The 25,688-nt window shown below is 35.6% G+C and overlaps 1 pseudogene; it reads left to right on the forward strand.

Annotated features, from left to right (window-relative positions):
• Nucleotides 1–387: 387 nt before the first annotated feature.
• LOC135611559 (DIS3-like exonuclease 2) lies at nucleotides 388–24,657 on the forward strand (annotated as a pseudogene).
• The last annotated feature ends 1,031 nt before the right edge of the window (nucleotides 24,658–25,688 follow it).

The following is a 25,688-nucleotide window of genomic DNA, read 5'->3' on the forward strand; positions in this document are numbered from 1 at the left end:
TGAGCTTGGTTTAAGGAGAAATTTAACCGAATTAGAGTCGGTTTAGCCTGGTTTAATAACAATTGGGCTTAGTTGGAGACGGTTCAGTGTGTGGTTCAACGTATGCCAAATTCATTCGACTTGGTTGGCTAAGTCAAGCATACTGAAGTATGTGTCTTCATGATATATGAAACTCTTAATATAAATAATAAAAAATGTTTCACTATTTTATTTATTTATTTATATTCAGATAAAGAAAAAGATCGAGTCCTCTTCTCGAAGTTTTTATTTTAATTTATATAAGCAAAATAAAATATGAATTAATTAACGACGTTCAGTCAATAATATGAATTAATTATCTCGACGTAGCTGCCAAGAGGCCGACGTAGCAGCGGCGCAGGCGACACCATGGCCTTCCTACCAGGTTGGCCTTAGCGCCTCTATCCTCTTCGTTCCATCTGCTCTCCTTCAAGATTTGACCAAAAAATCTGTTCTTTTTCTTTTGTCTGATGTTCTGCAGGGATCCCGAATAACCAACCTTTGCCGACTTCCTCTGTTCCTGTTGCTGTGGCAGCTCCTCCACGCAATTCGCAGATGAACTTTGCTCTTCATTGGCCAGAGCAGGCAGTCAAAGAGGTGATCGAGGTAAACCTGTTGTCTGCTACAATAGGTGATGAACTCCTACGGTGGAAACCATACTGATCGAGTCTTTGATCTTGCAGAAAGGTCGTGCCTTTAAAGCAACATTTCGCGTGAACGCATATGACCGGAAAGAGGTCAGTAACAAAGCTTGTTCTTTACTGTTCTTGCAGAATTCTTATTGGGTATTTGTTTCTTGGCTGCTGCAGGCCTTCTGTACCGTCGACGGTCTCCCGGTGGACGTTCTCATTAATGGAGCTGATGCACAAAACAGAGCGGTATGTTCATTCGGTATGTCTTTGCGGATCACATTTGCGCAGTGTGATGATTCCTTTACGTTATTATGTGTAGATGGAAGGTGATGTGGTCGCTGTAATGTTGGATCCTGTTGTGTACTGGACCAAGTTGAGAGGATCGAATGATGCTCTGATCTCCAAGGCATCAACCGATTCAACTAAGAACAGGGACTCCGAGCAGGGAGAAGCTGCAAGAGCTTTGGAGAGAATACGTGCTACGTTGAGTTGCAATCCATCGAAGCGACCAAATGGGAGAGTCTTGTATATCATCAGATGCTCTCCTCGTCGTGAAGCAGTGATTGGACTTCTTGCTTCGAATCCATGGTTTCCTGAAGGAGAAGAATATGAAAGAGAGTTGGATTACGTACAACTGATACCTAAAAATTCCAAATTGCCAATGATGGTAATCACTGTGGAAAGTCTTCCAGGTTGTGCAAATGAAAGGCTCATCAATGGCGGAATTGATAGCCGCTCGAATAAAGGTGTGGAAGGAAGGAAGTGTCTGCCCCAAAGCACATGTTATCCGTATGTTGGGACGAGCTGAGGAAATTGAGCCACAGATAAGTGCTGTATTGTTTGAGCATGCAATCAGAGCTGCAGACTTCTCTCCGGAGTCTTTGTCTTGTCTTCCAGAAGCACCATGGAAGATCCCTACGGAGGAATATGAGACCAGAAAGGACCTTAGAAACACTTGCACCTTCACAATCGATCATGCATCTGCTACCGACCTCGATGATGCATTATCTATCGAAAAGGTATTCGGAATCGGTGTCCACATCGCTGATTTTTCAAGGTTTGTTCTTCGAGACACAGCATTATGTTGGGTTGATAGCTCATATTCAGCCCATGTGGGCTAGGGCAGTCCACAGCCCACATCCCCTTCTAACCTAACCTTAATTAAGATTAGGAGGTGTGGTGGCTGCATTTTAGAAGCAGAAAAAGGCTATAAAAAGGCATAAACGAGGCATATCTTGTGAGCCACGGGATTCCAAAGAGAAGAAGGAGAACAAGGCATAAAAAGAAAAGAAAGAAAGGGAAGAAGACAAGGACAACGTAGAGAGACTGTTTTCAATCATCTAGTAGTGTTCTCATCTCAGGTTAGATCAAATCTATAGTAGACTCTTGCTGTGATTACTTGGGAAGGTTTTAGATATTGTGGGCAGTGACGTGATCCTTGTATCCCAGTTATTCTCTTGTGGTTGTTGCTAGGGTTTAGGGCAAGAGATTGAGATTTGTATATTCATTATTCTCATAGTGGATTATCTCTAGTTTGCCCTGTGGTTTTTACCCTTCATATTGAAGGGGTTTTCCACGTATATCTTGGTGTTCTGTTTGATTGTGCTTCTATTTAATGCCGCTGCGTATTATGGTCTTCTAGTATTTGTTCATATACAAAGGTTATTCCTCTTTATATCCCCATCAACTTGTATCGGAGCGGGGTTTTGGTGATTTAATTTTTGTATTTGAACATAGAGGCCAGTAATATTTCTCGCATGATTAGTTTGAATGGAAATAATTGGATGATATGGAAACCAAGAATGGAAGATCTCTTGTATTGCAAAGATTTATATGGACCTTTGCAAGGGGATAGTGCAAAACCTACAACTATGACAGATGATGAGTGGAAGAGGTTAGATCGAAAAACAATTGGGTTTATTAGACAATGGCTTGATGATAGTGTCTTTTACTATGTTTCTACTGAAATTTGTGCATATTCTCTTTGGAAAAAATTGGAAAGTCTCTATGAAAGAAAAACAACTGGCAACAAAGCTTTTTTGATCAGAAAACTTGTGAACCTAAAATATAGAGAGGGTGCTTCTATTGTTGAGCATTTGAATGAAATGCAGAGTATTACTAACCAGTTATCCTCTATGAAAACGTCTCTTGATAATGAGTTGCAGGCATTGTTACTTCTCAGTTCATTATCAGAAAATTGGGAGACACTGGTGGTTTCCCTTAGTAATTCTGCGCTAGATGGTATTGTCATTATGAGTCAAGTAACAAGCAGTTTGTTGAATGAGGAGTTGAGAAGAAAGAGTTTAGCAACATCTCAGAATGATTTACAAGCACTTATCTTAGAGAACAGAGGAAGGTCAAAGTCTAGAAGTAGTTCACGTATGGGTAGGGGCAAGTCAAGATCAAGAAAAGATATTGTTTGCTATAACTGTGGTGAGAAAGGATATTACAAAAACCAATGTAAGCAACCTAAGAAGAACAAGAAAAAGGGAAAAGAAGTGGAGTCTATAGAGTCAAAGGATAATACTACAACTACAGTGCAGGGTGGTGATTATTTGATTTTGTCTCCTTCTGATGATATTTTTTCTTGTGTGTGTCAGGATCTTAAGTGGGTGATTGACACAAGTGCTTCTTATCATGCTACACCACAGAGGAAGTTTTTTGCTACATATAGGTCTAGAAACTTTGGTGTTATTAAGATGGGCAACTATGGCACAGTAGACATCATTGGCATGGGTGATATCCATTTAAAGACCAACCTTAGCTGCAAGTTGGTGCTTAAGGATATGAGGCATGTGATTGACTTGAGGCTGAATTTAATTTCAGTTGGAAGACTAGATGATGAAGAGTATGAAAGCAGATTTCACAGAGGGCAATGGAAGCTCAGTAAGGGTTCTCTTGTTATAGCTAGTGGAAAGAAATGTCATACTTTGTACAGGTTGCAGGCTAAAGCTTATGGTGAGTAGTTAAATGCTACAGAGAAAGACTTCAGTATAGAGTTGTGGCATAGGCGATTGAGACACATGAGCGAGAAGGGGCTGCAAGCTCTTTCCAATAGAGATGTATTGCCAGACCTCAGAGGTATACATCTGAACCCTTGTATTGATTATTTGGCTGGTAAACAACATTGAGTTTCATTTACTAGTACTGCTTTGTCTAGAAAAATGCATGCCTTAGACCGTGTTTATACAGATGTATGTGGTCCTTTGAGGACAAAAACTCTTGGTGGATCTGTTGATGTTCTTGGTATAAGTGGTGCACTTTATTTTGTCACTTTTATAGATGATTTTTCTAGGAAAGTTTGGGCCTATGCTTTGAAGACCAAAGATCAGGTTATTAATGTCTTCAAAGAGTTTCATGCCAGGGTTGAAAGGGAGATAGAAAAGAAATTGAAATGCATAAGATCATATAATGGTGGTGAGTATACAGGATTGTTTAATGATTATTGTAGGTCATATGGGATCCAACATGAGATGATAGTTCCTTGTACACCTCAGCATAATGCAATTTCAGAGAGGATGAACCGCACCATCATGAAAAAAATTAGATGTATGCTTTCATAGGCCAGGCTACCCAAAAGGTTTTGGGATAAGGCTTTGAGGACTACAATTGATGTGATTAACTTATCACCATGTACAACCCTAGATGGTGATGTTGCAGAGCATGTATGGTCAGAGAAAGATGTTTCCTACAAGCATTTGAGAGTATTTGGTTGTCGCGCATTTGCACATATTCCAGACAATGAGAGGTCCAAGTTGGATGGTAAGTCTAAAGAATGTATTTTTCTTGGTTACTCACATAATCATTTTGGTTACAGGCTTTGGGATCCAGAAAAACAGAAGGTATTCAGAAGCAGAGATGTAGTTTCTTTGAGGATCAAACCTTTGAAGATTTGAAGAAGAAGACACAAGCCAAGACTTCTGCAGAAGGATTAGCAGATTGTGACCCAATTATTCCTCCAGTATATCATGGTGATGGGGGAGATGTGTAGGAAGATAGTGTAGAGCCTGATGTTGATCTACCTTAGGACATGTTGAGCAAGAAGAAGTAGGAGAGCAAGTTCCAATAGAACCTCAGTTGAGAAGATCTTCTAGACAACGTCAACCTTCCAGAAGATACTCTACAGATGAGTATGTAATGCTTACCGATGCAGGTGAACCAGAGAGTTACCAGGAAGCAGTTGAAAGTGAGCAGAAAGAGAAGTGGTTAGTTGCTATGCAGGAAGAGATGGATGCTCTTCAGAAGAACCACACTTATAATTTAGTGCTGCTACCAAATGGAATGAAGGCCTTGGAGAACAAGTGGGTTTTTAGGTTGAAGACTCAAGAATATTGTTCTCAACCAAAGTACAAAGCTAGATTGGTTGTGAAAGGCTTTGGTTAAAAGAAAGGTATTGACTTTGAAGAGATTTTCTCTCCTGTTGTTAAAATGTCTTCTATTCGTGTTGCTCTTGGTATTGCTGCTAGCCAGGACTTGGAGGTTGAGCAGTTAGATGTGAAGACAACTTTCCTTCATGGTGATTTGGAGGAGGAAATTTATATGGAGTAACCAGAAGGCTTCAAAGTCAAAGGTAAAGATAATTTTGTCTGCAAGTTGAAGAAGAGCTTGTATGGGCTAAAGCAAGCTCCAAGACAGTGGTACAGAAAGTTTGATTCATTTATGACAGAAAATGGATACAAAAAAACGGCTTCAGATCATTGTGTATACATCAAATGGTTTGGTGAGGATTTTATTATTCTCTTACTTTATGTTGATGACATGCTTATTCTTGGGAAAAATATGTCTAAAATTGACAGGTTGAAGAAGGAACTGAGTGAGTCTTTTGCAATGAAGGACATGGGGCCAGCAAAGCAAATACTAGGCATACAGATTTCCCGTGACAGGAAAAACAAAAAGATTTGGTTGTCACAGGAGAAATACATCGAGAAGGTATTGGAAAGATTCAGTATGAGCAACGCAAAACCAATTGGTTCTCTTCTTGCAGGTCACTTCAAGTTGTGCTCAGAACAGAGTCCGTCAAGTGATGAGGAGAAGGAGAAAATGCAAAAGGTTCCTTATGCTTCAGCAGTTGGAAGTTTAATGTATGCAATGGTATGTACGAGGCCGGACATCACATATGCAGTGGGTGTTACTAGCAGATTTCTTGCAAATCCAGGCAAACAGCACTGGGCAGTAGTGAAGTGGATTTTTAGATATCTCAGAGGGAGCTCTAAGGTTTGTTTAAGCTTTGGAGGTGGACCACATGTGTTGACAGGTTACACAGATGCAGATATGGCAAGAGATATAGATACAAGAAAATCTACTTCAGGTTATGTACTTACTTTTGCAGGGGGAGCTGTGTCATGGCAATCCAGGTTGCAAAGGTGTATTGCTCTCTCTACCACAGAAGCAGAATATATTGCTGCTACAGAGGTATGCAAATAAATGTTATGGATGAAAGAATTCTTACAAGAATTGGGGCTGAAACAGAAAAATTATGTGGTGCATTGTGACAGCCAGAGTGCCATCCATTTGTGTAAGAACCCAATGTTTCATTCCAAATCAAAGCATATAGATGTCAGATACCACTGGATTTAAAATGTATTTGAAGAGAAGCAGTTACAGCTTTAGAAAATTCATACGGATGACAACGGAGCAGACATATTGATGAAGACCTTACCAAAAGAAAGACAGGAGATATGCCGACAGTTGGTCGGCACGGCTTCACATTGAGGAGTCATGGGACAGCCTCCCTTATGGGCTGAAGGGGGAGGTTGTTGGGCTGATAACCCATATTCAGCCCATGTGGGCTAGGGTAGCCCACAGCCCACATCCCCTCTTAACCTAACCCTAATTAAGATTATGGGGGTGTGGTGGTTGCATTTTAGAAGTAGAAAAAGGCTATAAAAAGGCAGCAACGAGGTAGATCTTGTGAGCCACGGGATTCCAAAGAGAAGAAGGAGAACAAGGCAGAAAAGGAAGAGAAAGAAAGGGAAGAAGATAAGGACAACGTAGAGAGACTGTTCTCAATCATCTAGCAGTGTTCTCATCTCAAGTTAGATCAAATCTACAGTAGACTCTTGCTGTGATTACTTGGGGAGGTTTTAGATATTGTGGGCAGTGATGTGATCCTTGTATCCCAGTTATTCTCTTGTGGTTGTTGCTAGGGTTTAGGGCAAGAGATTGAGATTTGTATATTCATTATTCTCATAGTGTATTTCCTCTAGTTTGCCCCGTGGTTTTTACCCTTCACATTGAAAGGGTTTTCCACATATATCTTGGTGTTCTGTTTGATTGTGCTTCTATTTAATTCCGCTGCGTATTATGGTCTTCTAGTATTTGTTTATATACAAAGGTTATTCCTCTTTATATCCCTATCACATTAGATAGAGAAGCCCGAATTCGATCCACCAGTGTGTACACACCGCAGCACAACTGCCAATGTTGCCTCTAGAGCTTTCTGAGGAAGCGTGTTCACTTGTACCAGGTTAGGTTAGGCTTGCCTTCTCCATCACTTGGGACATTGATGACACCGGAAACATCACCATGCAATGGATCGGTCGATCTGTGATCCATTCATGCTGCAAGCTATCATACGATGATGTGCAAGACATTATTGACGGAGGATTTAAGGTTGATGTTTCAGGGAAAACGGTACCTAAAATGCATGGGTAGTTTGAGTTAAAGGATGTTGTTGATTCTCTTAGAAGCCTGCATGGGATCACCAAGAAGATGAGGGAGATCAGATTAAGAAATGGAGCATTTTGGATTGAGACTCCTAAGCTTGTCTTCTTGTTGGATGAGAGTGGGAATCCAAATGATAGCTTCCTTGGTGTGAGGAAGGAGTCAAGTTGTCTTGTTGAGGAGTTGATGCTGTTGGCAAATGAATCAGTTGCGGAGGTCATATCCAAGGCTTTCCCAGGCTGTGCCCTACTTCGTAGGCATGCTGAGCCTATGTCGATGAAGCTCAAAGAGTTCCAAGAATTTTGTAGGAAACGTGGACTCGAGTTGGATGCTTCGTCATCCGGCAAACTTCAACTCGCAATACCCAAAATGAGAGAGAAACTAAAGAATGATCCTGTGTTGCTTCAAATTCTTTTGGCACTTGCTGCAAGGACAATGCAATTAGCAGTCTATTTTTGCATAGGATATTTGAGAGGCAGAGAAGATGAGTGAGCTTATGGACTATCAATCCCACTCTACACACTTTTCACTTCTCCATTGAGAAGGTATGCTGACATTATTGTATATAGAACATTGGCTGTAGTGGTTGAAGCTAAAGAGGTTTATGTGGAGAAACGGGGTGCATCTAATTCAGGTGATGGGATTGGCAATAGATGTTTTACTGGTCTTTATTTTGATAAGGAGGCTACGAGGAAGGTAGAGAAGCATTGTTGTCTGTAGCTGTGAGATACGGAGTTCCTGCATATTGTAATGAAAGAAAAAGAGCTATCAAGCATGCTGAGCAATCTACAGAAAATGTTTATCTTTGGGCTTTGTTGAAGAACAAGGAGGTAATCTTCTTCCTTTTTTTTTTCAGTTACTATATATTTTTTTTTATAAAGAATAAGTGATGAACACAAGTTCTAAAATATTCCATAAGATATATCTAACTTTAAAAAATGAGATTGTATAATAGAGATAAAAAAATCTGAAAAAAGAATTTTCTATATTATAAAATTAAATAGTGGTAACATCGCATATATATTGTGATTATAAAAAAGATATATAACTTCTTACAGCTTTAGAGAGAGAAATTGATCATATTATGATTAATTTGCTGATATAGATACAAAACAGAATTCATACTTGATTGTTTTCATTGGCATTTTGGGTTGAGCATGAGAAGTTGATCCTTATGCTGTCATTATTATTTGCAGGTGATGTTTTCTGAAGTTAGGGTTCTAACAGTAGGACCATATTTCATAACAGTCTACATATACAAATTTGCTGTAAGATCTTAGCACCTCATCTTGATATAAATTTGTATTTTTACTTCTATATTAATCTCATGGATTCTTATTTTTTTATCTCACAGATTGAGAGGAGGATATATTTTGGTGAAGTTGAAGGATTGGCTGTTAAATGGATTGCAACTACTGGTATTTTGGTTCTTAGTACACCAAACACTGAATCCTTGCAAAAAAGTCATCTTCCTAGGAGTTGTCGTGAGATTGAAGATATAGAGTTGACGATGAGCCAATGCTGAATAGTTACCCCCGAAGATAAAAATAAATGCATCACTATTGCTCCGAGTTCTTATAATACAGAAAGCGATGTAACTGCGACTCCTCCTCTATGCTTTCCTTCGATGATCAGAGTTTTATCCATTGTTCCTGTGGTTATTCATGCTATTATTGAACACAATGATGATTTAGATACAATGATGATTTAGATAAAGTTTTATATTTCAATATTGTTTTGACATGTAAAACTTCATAAATATTATTGTTATTATTTATAAATTTTATATTATTAACTAATTTTAATAATAGTTATATTTTTTTAAAAAAAGAAAATAAATTAATTATGAGAATATAGAGAACTTACGTGTTACCCACCTGATATGGATAATATTAGTACCCTCCAACTCACCCACTTGATAGGGATAATATTAGCACCCTCTAGCTCCCTCGACTACGTGAACTAACAAATAATAAAGGTATGGGAACAAATTATCATTAACGATAGTACGTCTCAACTTCCGTAAATGATAGGGATAATATTGGCTCCCTCCAACTCTCTCCACTATGTGGACTAACATACAATAAAAGAATGAGAATCAATGATCATTAATGATAGCATGCCTCAACTTCCCTAGGCATTAACGATTGACTGCAAATCGCTCTCATTAAAGCCTTCGTAGTTTAGAGTAAGGGGGGCCTTGGCTAAGGCATGACCAGATCGCTCAGCGCCGAAGTATAAAAGTCATGCCCCAAGCCTAGGCAATAGCCTGTCTATTCTCTACTCTTTTATTTACATAGCTCATGTTGTTGTCTTCTTCCCCCTCTGCCTCTCGCTAACTTAAACATCAGAGGGGTCAAGCCAAGAAGCCTCCAACGTAGACCTGTTATGCAAGACTACCAATGGCTAGGAGATAACCCCATAGCAAGGGAGATCTCATTCTTCTACTCAACCTCCCTGTTACAAGACTAGATCACCCCCAATGAATGATCCCCCCAACATATCTCGCTCATCTGTTCGCCACATCAGCACTCCACATTAATAGGGAGAAATTTTCATAAGGCACTTAGCACTTTTGATAAATATCTAACCGGACTGACTCATTAGTCAATGATATTTTTTTCAATAATTTATAAATGACTTCGATAATTTCATATATAAATAATTTCTCTTACTATGTTATAAATATAACTAAAACACACACCAATAAAATAATCCAATAATTTATACAGATTGTAATGGGAGAAAGAGTGTTATTTTTGTTAAAAAAAATCATATCATCAATTAACTAATTGGACCCTATTTGTCCATAAAATTAAAAAAAATTCTCCTCCGAGGAAGGTTGGAGAAGAACAAAAATGCTCCATTGATGTGAGCTATAGAATTGTTTAACATGTTAATGGTTAAGAAGTTAAAAGTAAATTTTAAAATATTATAAATTAATATTTTATCTTTTAAATAAGATTAGATAGAGTTAGAGAGATAATGAGTTCTTAATTTTATTGATTAAAATATATTTTGAAAGATTTTAAATTGATATTTTATTTTTTAAAATTAGATTAGATAGAATCATAAAGATTAAGAATTCTTATATTTCACATCTATAAATATCTGACATCTACTAGATAATTCAAATCTTAAGTATTCAAGCCAATAGAACTAAAGTATAAGAGTCTTTTAAAATCTGTAATTATTTTTTTTTAAGAAGTTTAATAATTTTTTTTTCACGGTCTAATTTTGAGCTAATAGTACCTTTTTACTACTATTCGAGAATGGATTGTATTTACATGTGATCATTTTTTCTCTTTCATATTCACATATTCAAAAGATAAAACACCCATAGATTCAACCAGTTAAAAATATATCCTAGATTTATTATAAAACAAAACTGCCTTAAGAGAATAGGATTTGAGAATAAAGTTTCGCAAATTCAGATAGGAGGCTTTTGTGAGTGCATCAACTTGAGATAGCCCAGAATTCAACTTGGAGTGGAGATGAAGCTTGATGTATGTTGTTGTCTTCTATGATTACGTTATTGTTACCATCCACAAAGCAAAAGCTAGATCTGCTTTGACATCTTAGCGAAAGAAGGATCCATCACAGTAAACAGTCGATGAATTAGGAATACACTCAGCCGGGGGTGGATTTGAGGCATGGTGGGTGCTGCTGCTGCTTTCGTCGATCATGGTATTGAGTCCATTAAGGCTGCGATGGCTGCCACCTGCGGAACCAGCAAAAATGTCTTTCTTAAGAGGAAGATTCATTGCTAAAACTATGTAGGAAGCTTGGAACACTTGCGTATTCGAGCAGTGGTGAGTTGGAAGAGGGGTTCTACTTAAGTATTAAACTTGAAGGAAGATTTGACTTGAATCTAGAGTGGTTGGATTAGATGATCATTGTCTAATTTTAGACATATGATTGAATTTTGATTATGAATATACATCAGTACAAAAGAAGTTTAATTATTATAGGATTTCTTAGGAGATAAATTTGATGGAAGGGATTCTCCTAATTATTTATCCTAGACTCTCCACTTACGCTTATAAATAGATAGGATCTCACGACTCAGTATAGATACATGATATTATTAAAAGATGAACTAATTATTAAGAGATTATATATATTTCTCATCTCCCCTTTGTCTTTAATTCATTGGTAATAGTGATACTGGACGGATATGAGGAGAGAAAAAAGTGAATCTAGCTTTTCTTACATATCGATATCGTTGTAGATTTTGAATTCGATGATGGTGCACTTACATATTAGATAAAAACTTTGTAAATGATAATTGAAAGGTACGCATCGTATATTTGATCTATTGTTATATGATTTTAATTTCTAGTATTAAAAATTTTCACATAATAGTAGTATAATCAAGATTTTTATGCTTATAATTAATATGAAAGTCATATTTTAAAATCAATTACTTTAGAACATAGAAGTATTTAAGATCTATTTTTTATTTAGATATTTTGTTAATACCCTTCGCCTAGGAAAAGATGTTATTTAATTTTAATATATGATTCTTAAATGATCTACTTATATTGTCAATCTACTATTCTAATTAGTCCATTTTATCGCCCGCTTGCGAGCAATGTGAGATTCCTCATATTTAAGAGATGAACCACTATCGATAATTTGTTGTCGATTATATATTGTTTAAGGAGGTGGTCTCCATCTTTCTGAAAGAGAACTAGAGAGAGAAAAAAAAACAAAGAGATAATAATAAAATAACATATAACTACTAGATTCACAAAATATAGGCATCAATATACATCTTGCATGTTGATGAGAGAATAATATTATTTAAAAAAATATGGCATCACATCACCCACATATCATATAGGAAAAGAGCACAATTTATTAATCCATTTTTTATGATCTCTATTACAAAGTATTAGACCCTTTTTATAAGCCTAAGTATCATAAAAGAGAAAAAAAATTAGAGCTAAAAAAGTATAATTAAATCAAACTAAATAAATTATTTGTTCTTTCCATATTCGAAGAAGATAACATTTTAAATTTATCTTCAAAATAATCTTCGATGATAGGCTTCTATTTATGTAGAAATAACGATTTGAAACATCTTTGTATTTGTAATCTTCATTTACAATCATAATTTAATTTCTTATTCTTTTCTTTCTTTGTAATCTACAAACTACATTAGAATTATTTCACAAGTTGTCATGTGGCAACTTGTGATCTTAGAGAAATACCTCTTTAACTAATCAAATATATTCAAATAAGATATAAACTAATTTGGTTTTGCATTATACATATGAGGTTGATCGAATACCTAACATGATCTTTGAGATAACGTTGTCAAGTTGATGAGAATCCCCATATCAATGGGCACCAATTCCAATCAAGTGAGACGTAGTTGTGCAAGCGACGAAAGCTATAGTCGTAAGCTTATTAATTAATTAATTTTTTTTATTTCTAATGAAAATACCCTTATTTATTTTCTAAATATCTTATCTAGAATTTTAATTAAAAAATAATATTTCCTATATTAATACCTTTAAATAAGGTATAGTTTTATTTTTTAATTAATATGAAATCAAAGATAGAAATTAAAATCTCAAGACATTTTTTCAAGTCTTCCTTTCTCCTATTTAGATAGATGGTTGGAATTATCCTCTTCTCATCTATCTTAAGTGATCAAAGAGTTTTTTAATTGTGGGGAAAGATTTGCAGAGATGTTCTAAATAGATTCTCCATCTAAACCAAAGAAAGAGTCCGATAGTGGGGAAAAAATTTATGGAGGTCATCTATTCTCAAGAGGTTATTTAATTACTTTATTTTTTAAATGATAATATGTTCAGTTATTATGATTAATAATTTGTATGAGATTGATCATATTTGAATATTAATTCACCTTCATTCATGAAAGAAAATATGCTATGGACTCATGGCATAGATAATTGTAGAAATTTTCTTTCTAACAGATGAAAAATAAAATTTTGAATTATAATATGATTATTTTTTAACTTAATATTGTGTCATTAAATTATTAGATTTCATTATTTCCAGTTTTATCTATTTTAATTCAATTGTTTAGATGAAATTGGGTAGTGTTGAAACTGACCCAACTCGGACTAGGAGTTCGAGCCCGATTCCTATTGTGTTTGACAACAAAGTTATCCTAGTGGCTAAAACCCAATTAGAGTTCAATGATTCGTTCGGTATATCTTTGCGAATCAAATTTGATAATTGTCTTATGATGATTCCTTGACATGATTGTGTGTAGATAGATGGTGATGCAATCAGTTGCTATAATGTCGGATCCTGTTGTGTACGTGACCAAGTTGAGAGGATCGAATGATGCGCTGACCTCTGAGGTCAACTAAGAATAAGGAATTCGAGCAAGGAGAAGCAGTAGAAAGGATACATGCTATAATGAGTTGCAATCCATCGGAGCGTCCTACTGACAGAGTCTTGTCTATCATTAGAAGCTCTCCTCGTTATGGAGCAGTGATTGGTCTTCTTGCTTTGAATCCATGGCTTCCTAAAGGAGAAGAAAATGGACGAGAGTTAGATTATGTACAACTGATGCCTACAGATGCTAAATTGCCAATGATGTTAATCACTGTGGATAGTCTTCCAGGTTGTGCATGTTGGGGATGGATGAGCAAGGAAAAAACAGAATACTACGATACGAGTAAAAAGAATCCTTTCGATTCAAGAAAACTGATGTAGTATTTAAAACAGGAGGATTGACAAGAACACTTACAAGATATTCTCAAGTACACATACTCTCTATATTCCTTGCTTCATGAACTATGGTCCTATTTATAAGACCTAGTTATAACCACCCCATAACTACTAGATCATGATTGTGGTAGTTATTGAAATCATCCTATAACTACTATATCATGATTGAGGTGGTTATTGAAATCATCTTGTAACTACTAAATCATGATAACTATCTAGATAGATAACTATGAATCAAATCTCAACACTCCCCCTTGATTCATAGTTGCACTCCCCCTTGATTCATAGTTGCATACACCGATTTGCGACATAAAATAAACATGCTTTTGAATTTGAAGCGATTTGGTGAGGATATCCGTAACTTATTCATCTGTTCCACAATACTTCATTGTTATGGCTCCACTTGCTATAAGATCTCAGATGAAATAATAGCGTATCATTATATGCTTCATTCTTCCATGAAACGTTGGATTCTTCGTCATTGCAATTATAGCTTTATTGTCACAAAATATTTTCGTTGCTTCTTTTTGTTCTTGATGAAGATCTTCAAGAAGTCTTCTAAGCCATATTGCTTGACAAGCTGCTGATGTTGCGGCTACATATTCTGCTTCTGATGTCGACAACGCAGTTGTTGCTTGCTTTTTAGAACTCCAAGATATAGCTCCTGATCCGAGGCTAAAAACATTGCCTGAAGTACTCTTTTGATCATCTAAAGCTCCTACCCAATTACTATTAGTGAAACCAAATAATTTGCATTTAAATTTTATTTTGAACACCCATTTTAACCCAATAGGTTTCTTTCAATTACTTTAGTGAAACCAAATAATTTGTATTTAAATTTTGTTTTGAACACCCATTTTAACCCAATAGGTTTCTTTTCTTTCAGTAGATCCATTAGCTCCCAAATTTCATTCTTCTCAATTGAGTTGATTTTCTCCTTCATTGTTTTTCTCCATTCCTCTTTTTCAATCGCTTCCTCAAAAGTTGTTGGATCTGAAATAAACAAAGCAAATGTTAACTTATAAATTTCTGTCAATGATCTGAAATTTCTTGGAGGGGTTTCATCTGAGGAATTAGAATTTGAACTGCTATTGGGTGAGGTTGACGATGAACTTGTTGGAGCAGGATCTGTCATTTGATTCTACAGAGTGCCTTGTTCTGCTGGAGTCTGCATTTGTGTTCCACCTTTATTGGTCTCCCAATTCTAACTTGCCCTTTCATCAAACATAACATTTCTATTAATAATAACTTTGCCACTAACAGGGTTATATAATCGATATACTTTCGATTGTAAAGAATAACCAATTAAAATATATTTTTTATATTTTTCATCAAGCTTGTGATGATTTTGTGAATTCACCAAAGCATAAGCAATACAACCAAAAATTCTTAGATGTCTAACACTTGGTTTCATACCATACCAAGCCTCAAAAGGAGTTCGATTCATAACAGCCTTTGTTGGTGAAATATTCAACAAATAAACTGCTGTTGCAACTGCTTCTACCCAAAACTGATTTGGAAGATATTTTCCTTTAAGCAAATTTCTTGCCATTTCAACGACAGTCTGATTCTTACGTTCAGCTACACCATTTTGCTCTGGTGTATATGGTGTTGTCAATTCTCTGGAAATACTATTTTCTTCACAAAAAGAATTAAACTCATTAGATAAAAATTCACCACCTCTATATGTTCGAAGTGTCTTTATATATCTACCAGTTTGCCTTTTTACAAGTGCCTTGAATTTTTAAAAATTATCAAATGTTTTAGATTTCAATTTCAAAAAATATACCCAACTCATGTGACTATAATCATCCATAAATAATAAAAAATATTGACTTCCACCAAATGATTTTGTATTCATAGGTCCACATAAGTCAGCATGAATTAATTCAAGACAATTGGATGCTCTCCATGCTTTTCCAATAGGAAATGGTTTTTACTTTGTTTGCCATAAATGCGTCCTTCACATACATCAAGTGTATTAATCTTGGGTAATCCGAAAATCATTTCTTTTTGACTTAACAACCTTAAACCCTTTAATATTTGACACATCAAGTGGAAACATCTTGTTTTGTGTCATGTAAATATTTACTATAATCAAACCAGATTTTTTATCTTTAATAGTGCATGAACCATCATCAAATATTACTGAATATCCATCATCTATCAATTGTCCAATACTCAACAAGTTATGTGATAAAGTAGAAACAAAGAAAACATTATCAAGGTATTTTACCTTCCCTTGATTTGTCTTCACCTCAATTGTTCCTTTCCCTTCCACTTGGATTTGCTTGCTATCTCCAAGTCCAACTTTCAACTTGTGAGTTTCATCAATATCTCTAAATATTGATTTTATGCCTGATATATGATTAGAACATCCACTATCCAAAAACCAAATATCATTTGAGATATCATGAACTTGTGAATGAGTCATAAATAACTTACTATTTTCTTCATTTTCATCCACATAACTTGCTTGCTTTTCTCTTTTCCAGCAATCTGCCTTCATGTGACTAAATTTTTTACAATAGTGACATTGAATTCCACTCTTGTAATTTCTTTGATCATAATTTGATTACTTATGTTCACCGATCAAAGTGTCCCCTTCCTCTTCCATTTCCTCTACCACGAAATCCTCCTCTACCACATTCTCTTCCTACTGATTTTTTGTCTTCTTTTGAAGTAGAAGACTCCCCCTTAACCTGAAATATTTTTTTCTGTTAGGATCGGAGCAGCACTAAGAGGAGGGGGGGCGGGTGAATTAGTGCAGCGGATTAAAACTTATAAATTTCAAACCGAATTCATAAATACGAGGATATTTCATTTCGATAGTAACTTGGGTAGATGAAAATAAAAAACTAGCAGCAGTGTAAATAACAATTTCAGGAAAGTAAGAACTCATACATTCAAGGAACACACTAATTTAAAGTGGTTTGGTCAAAATGACATACATCCACTTGCGAAGCCTTCTTCGAAGAGGCTCCCAACTTCCACTAGCAAATCACTTTGAAGGGGAAGGACAAATACCCCTCTTACAACCTTTTACAAGTGGTTCACACTCTTACAAATTTTCAAAGAGAAAGAAGGAGGTGAACACTCAAGCTATTGAAAATAAGACTTGTTAAAGACTTTGCTAAGGCTTTATCTCAATTTCTCACTCATCAAAAGGTTGTCTTCTCTGTTGAGAATTGAGGGGCATTTATAGGCCCCAAGAGGATTCAAATTTGGGCTCCAAATTTTGAATTCTCTTGGGTTTCCGAGGCTGGCGGTGCCACTGCCTGTTGGTGGCAGTGCCACCGCCTGTCAATTTCAACATTGACAGAGTTCTGGCGGTGCCACCGTCGGAACTCTCGGGTTCTAGGCGGTGCCACCGCCCGAACTCTCAAGTGCTGGGCAGTGCCACTGCCTAGTCCGACGGTATCATTGCCTGATACTTCAGGCTCTGGGCGGTGCCACCGCCTAGTCTGGCGGTGCCACTGCCTACACTATTTCAGCTCACTAGTTGGGCTCCAAACTTGGCCCAAACCAGTCCGAACTCGGGCCGAATTGGCCCCTAACTGGGTTATAGGATTAACCCTTAATCCTAACCTTAATTACATGCAAACTATGAGCTTAAGAGATAGTCCTAAGCAAGTTTTTAACTGGCAACGTTGAGTTTCCTTCCGACGAGCTTTTCGGCGAACTTCCGGCGGACTTTCGATACACCCTCATATTTCTTCCAGCGGACTCCCAGCAGGCTCCCAGTCTTGTGGCGAGTTTAGCGAGTAGCTGAGCCTTCTCAGTGATCTCCATGAACCTTCGACGATCTCTTCGGCGGACTTCCGAAAACTCCGACAAGTCCCCGATTTCTTCTCGGTTGGTTCTGACAGCATCTTCGATGAATCTTCGGACTCTTGAACACCCATCAAACTTGACTCTGGTAGACTTGCTTTATGTCTTCAAACTTTCGTAGTTAATCCAGCATACTTAAAACAAAACTTCGATCGAGACAATTAATACAAAGCAATAATTAAGTTCTTTGGCATGTCATTGGTCCTACGACGCTTCGTCCGATTCTTCGATGCATCGTCCTCTCTTGCGGCATATTACCCAATCAGCCAGTTGACTCCGCAACTCCAATATCCTTAGCACAATACCCTCTCTTCTTGGCCCGATGTCCGAATCCACAGCCCGAAGTCTTCTGTCGATACGTCGACCGATCCGCCGGCCCAACGTCCAATCTTCTGACATGTTCCTCCGGCACAACATGATTTTCCTACTTTAATTGTCTCATCCAGATCGAAGCATCCGGCGTCACTCAAAACATAGATTAAATCATAAACACATATCAAATGGTTTCATCATCAAAATACGAGATTCAATAATCTCCGCCTTTTTTATGATGACAACCACTTGATGACGGAGTTAACCTTAACTCCCGGAGTTTAAACAAACTCCCCCTATCAATATACCATATTGATAGAACCTTGAATTCAAGCCGAATTTAAGTCATTACAAAATATTCATCATGAATATTTGCAACACGTCATCATGCATAACATGATCATACTTCTCCCCCTTTGTCATCAACAAAAAGGAGAAGTGCCACTTTCTATGGGTTTGAGATATAAAGTTCAATACATTGCATGAAAAAATATAGTGTCAAATTTTATTATCATGCAATCAAGTAATTAAAGATGTGCAAATTTAGCATGTTTGCTTTTCTTGAGATAGCAACTGTTTGCTTCTCTTTAGACTACAAGCTAGCAATTTTTATGATATTTAAGTTTTGCTACATGCAAGCTAGCAAAAAATTTCGAAAGCAAATGCAAGATAGCTTTCTTGTGTAAGCTCATGATTCTTGCTTCCTATTGCAATGTGCAAGTTGCAAGTTTTTGAAATATCCAAGTTCAACACATTGCATAATTAATATAATCTCCTAGTTTTATCATCATGCAATTTTGCTATTAGCATCGATATGCAAGGTAGTATGATAGCAATTTCTACAACATACAGGCTAGCAAATTTTACAACATTTTTAGAATGTACAAGTTAGCAGTTTTGAGATGTTCAAGAAAGCATCCCTTGCTTCTTGAAATACGCAAGTTTGCTAGATATGCAAGTTAGCATATTTTGCTTCTTGAGATAGACAAGATTACACATTTGGTATGCAAATTTATAGTATGCAAGTTATCAACTTTTACACATAAAAAGTTAGCAAAAAGATGTGCAAGATAGACTATTTTGTCTCTTTTCAAAATATGTAACTTGGCACATATTACTTCTTTGAGATTTGCAAGATGGCACTTTTGCTTGAGATTACAAGATAGCATTTCTTGCTTTTGAGATGAGCAAACTAATAAGTTTTGCCCCTTTTCGGGATATGTACATTTTCAGTTTTTACTTCTCTTGTCTTGTGCAAGCTAGCTAGCTAGCTAGCAAGCTAGCTATCTCCCCCTTTGTCATTATCAAAACGAAGGGAAGAACCTTTACATCAATTATGACAAAGGTAAGTATCAATCTTATTTGTACATCATTATATTTTCAAATTAAAACATGCACGATGAGTACATCATTATATTTTCAAAAACCTTATATTTCATTCATGTACGATGAGTAAATCAATCAACATTATGAGCATATCATACATGATACAAAATTTTTTAACTATTTATCAATATTTTGATCATGATACCAAACATTCATCATTTAGAGCATTCATGATACGAAACATTAAATCAACATTTATGATACACCATTTTAGCAACAATTCATAGCATTTTAAATCATGATTCACATCATATGCAATATATCACATCATAATTAAAAATCACAAGTATTGCATGCATTATTGCAAATCATAAATATTTCATATCATGATGGTATCAATTTTGTCAAATTATATCCTACCATGCATGTTCATAACTTTTCATTTGTATGCATCAAAATAATATCAAGAGCATTTTATGCATAATACCAAATCATCATTTATAATTACATCAATATTCTAATCATTATTTTAATCTACACATCATGATAACAATAAATTTGCACTATAGACAATCTCATGTTTTATCATTCAAGCTAGCGTATATTTTTGCAATTCGCAAGCTAACAATTTCCTTTTTCTTTTATAACAGTGATTCAATCATATCAAGGCATTTGTATCATAGATACAAAAAAATCATATCATCAAAGATAAGACCATTTGAATACTAAAAGACATGATTTATTTCAACATATCTCCTTTTTTTTTTTATAAATATCAAAAAGAAATGTAGGAGATCAAATGTTATAGTACCTTGATTCTTGCATAAGAAGTCATAAGTTATAAATTTCGAAAAATCAAGATAAGTCTTATTCAAATTCAAATCATCAAATCAAAATCATTTTCAAGAGATTCATAAAAAGAAAAACATAGATAGATTTTTTAATCTCTCAATTCTTTATGAATCATAAAAATTATAATTCCAAAAAATCATGATTCATTTCGGAAATTTTCTTTTTTAGTAAACAATAAGAAGAAACATGGGAGTTCAAAGAACAAGATCTTGATTTACAATAAAATTTCATGTATCGAATATCGAGACATCAAGATGATGATTCATAAAGAATATCACAAGTTACATTCAAGAGAAAAATCATCATTCATTTTTAAATCATTCAATTTATCAAATCAACATTTCTTGGGTATGCATGATATCAAAACATGGTTTCAAATCTTCAACATATAACATGCATGAATTCAAAAATCGAAAGGAGAAGGGAAAAATTCAAGGGTACAAAGATTTCAACCATCTCATAAACAAATGAAGGATCAAGTCATGAATCCAAAATTCCATGAATCATTTCGACAAATCTCCTTTTAAATAATCAAAAAGATCATCAAAGGAAATCTCATATTATTCCAAAAAATCAAGATCATGATTTTGATAAAACTCATTTCAAATTCAAATTATCAAAATCATTTTTATGGTTCACAAAATTCATAACATAAGTAGATTCATGATTTCATTGATAATAGATTTTTTTCCCTTTTTTTTTTTGAAGTGTTTCATTTTAAGTGATTGATTTCATGTTAACATGCTTTTCAAACATGCATCAACGTTTAGGATCAAAAAATGAATTTCGTCATAAAACCATCAAGACCAATAAATTACAAATATCATTATATATTACTTTAAAATCTCATACATAAAATCGTCAAATCATGGTATCAAAATTTCAATATTTTCATTACAACTTTATTGCATTGGTTTCATTGAACATAATTTTGAATGATTATTATAGATAACTAAAACTTATTTAATTTTAATTTATATGATTGACTTTATATTAGCATGCTCAAATTTTATTCTTATGTCAAAACTATACATCATGTTTGAAAACCAAAGATAAGGTTCATAAAAAATCATCAAGCCTTCCATTCAAAAACCATGCATCGTCATTGAAAATCAATATGGAAATCGTCAAAATACACATTCTTACTTCTCAAGCACATACATAAGATTAATCTTACTAGGTGTATAAGCATTAGATTTATATCTAACATTTTATTGCATTAACATAACACATGCAATTTTCAAGAAAATTAATCATAAACTAAATTAAAAATAACTCATGAAAGTATTATGTAATTTCAAAATAAATTAGGGGGATTTCGATTAACTCATCGTTGAAAGTGGTTGAGGCATAGTTTGCTACCTCGCCTTTCTTGATTTTTTCCTCATCTTCGGAAGAGCTCAATTCATCCCAATTTTGGTTCTTCTGACGTTCAAAGCAAGTAGTTCCATTCTTTTTGCTTTTTAATTTTTGTTTCATTTGTAGTTTAAGTTCACCATCACTTGAGCTTATGCTCGAGTGGTCTTCATGTGTTCTATGTCCCAAATCCTTCCTATCCTTTGGAAGGTTGTTCTCGAGTTTTCTTTTTGTCACATCATTCATTTCGTAGGTCATTAGAGACCCAATAAGTTCTTCGAGAGGGAATGTTTTAAGGTCCTTGACCTCTTGAATGGCCGTAAGTTTTGGATCCTAACTTTTTGGAAGGGATCTTAAGATTTTAGTGACTAGTTCAAAGTTAAAAAAACTTTTACCAAGAGCTTTGAGTCCATTGATGACATCCGTGAAACAAGTGTACATGTCTTCGATGGACTCACTTGGTTTCATCCGGAAAAGTTCGTAAAAGTGCACAAGAATGTTGATTTTGAACTCTTTCACTCGGCTAGTGCTTTCATGAGTGGCCTCAAGAGTTCTCCAAATATCAAAAGCCGAATCACAAATCGAAACACGATTAAATTTATTTTTGTCAAGTGCACAATATAAGGCATTCATAGCCTTTGCGTTTAAAGTAAAAACTTTCTTCTCCGATTCATCCCATTCGCTCATCGGAAGAGAAGATTTTTGAAATCTATTTTCGATAATATTCCAAAGCTCGAGATTCAATGAAAGTAAGAAAACTCTCATTTGAGTTTTCCAATAAGTATAGAAGAAAACGATCTTTCGAAAACTTCGACAAGTCCCCGATTTCTTCTCAATTGGTTCCGGTAGCATCTTCGACGAATCTTCAGACTCTTGAACACCCATCAAACTTGACTCCGATAGACTTGTTTTATGTCTTCAAGCTTTCATAGTTAATCCTACATACTTTTCAAGTGACCTGTTCAACCTTACTTCATGTGCTTGCAAGGAATCCATTGGTTCATCAAATGAATATGTAGATAAATCTTTTGACTCCTCAATTGCGGCAACAACATGATCAAATTTTGACATTAAACTTCTCAAAACTTTTGCAGCAATTATATGATCAGGAAGATATTTACCATAAGATTTCATTTGACTAACAATTTCAATCACTCGAGAAAGAAAATCTTGCACCGATTCATTGCTTTTCATGAACAAAATTTTAAACTCACGACGGAGGGTTTGAAGTTTTACCGTAATCACCCTTGATGAGCCATGAAATTTATTTTGAAGTATCAACCAAGCTTGCTTTGAGGTTGTCGCTGCTGCAATTCTTGAAAAGATCGTCTCATGTACAGCTTGTTGAATGAAGAACAATGCTTTTGAGTCCTTCTTTCTATTCTCCCTCAGCCTGAATTCATCATCTGGATCTGCATATCCATTCTCTATTAAGTCCTAAAGATCTTGAGACTTGAATAGAGTCTTCATCTTAATACTCCAAAATTCATAGCTTTTGCCCGAGAAGATGGGGATAAGGGGTTGAGACATGGAATTGTCATTGAAAGCCATAATACCCAGTTTAGATTGAAACTAAGCTCTGATACCACAAATGTTGGAGATGGAGGAGCAAGAAAAAAACAGAATACTACGAAACGAGTAAAAAGAATCCTTTCGACTCAAGAAAACTGATGTAGTATTTAAAACAGGAGGATTGACAAGAACACTTACAAGATATTCTCAAGTGCACACACTCTCTATATTCCTTGTATCATGAACTATGGTCCTATTTATAGGACCTAGTTATAACTACCCTATAACTACTAGATCATGATTGTGATAGTTATTGAAATCATATATCTAGATAGATAACTATGAATCAAATCTCAACAGTGCAAAGGAAAGACTCATCAATGGCGATGTATCAATCGAAAGGGAATTGGTAACTGATCGAATAGAGGAGTCGAAGGAAGGAAGTGTCTACCCCAAAGCACAGGTTATCCACATGTTGGGGCGAGCAGAGGAAATTGGGCCACAGATAAGTGCTGTATTGTTTGAGCATGCAATCAGAGCTACAGGCTTCTCTCCGGAGTCTTTGTCTTGTCTTCCATAAGCACCATGGAAGATCCCTACGGAGGAATATGAGACCAGAAAGGACCTTAGAAACACTTGCACCTTCACAATCGATCCTGCATCTGCTACCGACCTCGATGATGCATTATCTATCGAAAAGGTATCTGAAAAAGTATTCCGAATCGGTGTCCACATCGCTGATGTTTCAAGGTTTGTTCTTCCAGACATAGCATTAGATAGAGAAGCCCGAATTCGATCCACCAGTGTGTACACACCGCAGCACAAGCTACCAATGTTGCCTCCAGAGCTTTCTGAGGAAGCATGTTCACTTGTACCAGGTGAGGATAGGCTTGCCTTCTCCATCACTTGGGACATTGATGACACCGGAAACATCACCGTGCGGTGGAATGGCCGATCTGTGATCCATTCATGCTGCAAGCTATCATACGATGATGTGCAGGACATCATTGATGGAGGATTTGAGGTTGATGTTTCAGGGAAAATGATACCTAAAATGCATGGGCAGTTTGAGTTAAATGATGTTGTTGATTCTCTTAGAAGCCTGCATGGGATCACCAAGAAGATGAGGGAGATCAGATTAAGAAATGGAGCATTTTGGATTGAGACTCCTATGCTTGTCTTCTTGTTGGATGAGAGTGGGAATCCAAATGACAGCTTCCTTGGTGTGAGGAAGGAGTCAAGTCATCTTGTCGAGGAGTTGATGTTGCTGGCAAATGAATTAGTTGCAGAGCTTCCCAGTGCCCTATTTCGCAGGCATGCTGAGCCTATGTCAATGAAGCTCAAAGAGTTCCAAGAATTTTGTAGGAAACGTGGACTCGAGTTGGATGCTTCATCGGATATTATTGATCTATTTTTTCTATATCATTTGCTCTATTACTAATTATGAGCAATGTATAATTTTATGTTTGATCGATGAATTTACTGTTTACTATCATCGATGTTATTGAGACGATCATCTCTGTTGATCGTTGTCGACAAAGGGTCGTGTACCACCCCGTAGTCGTGTATCACTGTCGTGCATAGGCAGCGGTCCGCTTGCGAGCGGTGGCGGCACCACGGGCATCCCGCACTGCCTGTGAATGCGGTGCCCGCGAAAGGGCAATGGCCATGGATGGCGGCAATCGCTGCCCCTGAGGACAAAGGGCAGCGGTAGCGGCCACGCCAAGGCGGTGGCCAAGCGCGGGCAGGAACCACCGTAGCGGTCGCTCGTGGGCAGATTATATTTTTTATTTGATTATGATTAAATTTAATAATGATTATACTTTTTATTTGATTGGATTTAAGTTTGATTAAAAAATATAAATTATAGTTTACTTTATAGTTTTCTAATATGAATTATTGATTATACATGTGATAAATAAAATCCAATTATTGTTCTTGGATATTCTTTAGTTATTCACATGTATATATTTGAAATTATGAAATAATATTTACCTTTCACATGAAGGCATGATTTATATGTTATCATGATTATCATATGAGTTTTCTTTTACTAATTAATGTTCAATAATTATTATGGTTATTATTTTATTATTGAACTACTTAGCATTAATATTCAATAATTATTATGGTTGTTATTTTCTTATTAAACTGCTTAGCATAAATTAAAAAAATTTGATGAATATTATTTGTAATTCATCTCCTTAAGTTTTATCTGACTTGTAGTTGCCAAAGTGGCTTAGGATGATAGACTTTTGTGATATGAATTACAATAAAGGTCTTATTATTTATAGAATATTTTAGATTATATTTTATATTTTTATATTGGTCCTACAGCCACCAAAGTGATCTGGATCGATAATTTATAAAATATATTATGAAATTAGTCTTAAATGATATTAAATAAAATAATATTCATAATGACATGAATCAAGATAAATAAATTTAGTGAATATTATTCGTAATTTATCT

Source organism: Musa acuminata, chromosome BXJ2-5, assembly GCF_036884655.1.
Source record: "Musa acuminata AAA Group cultivar baxijiao chromosome BXJ2-5, Cavendish_Baxijiao_AAA, whole genome shotgun sequence".
NCBI lineage: Eukaryota > Viridiplantae > Streptophyta > Magnoliopsida > Zingiberales > Musaceae > Musa > Musa acuminata.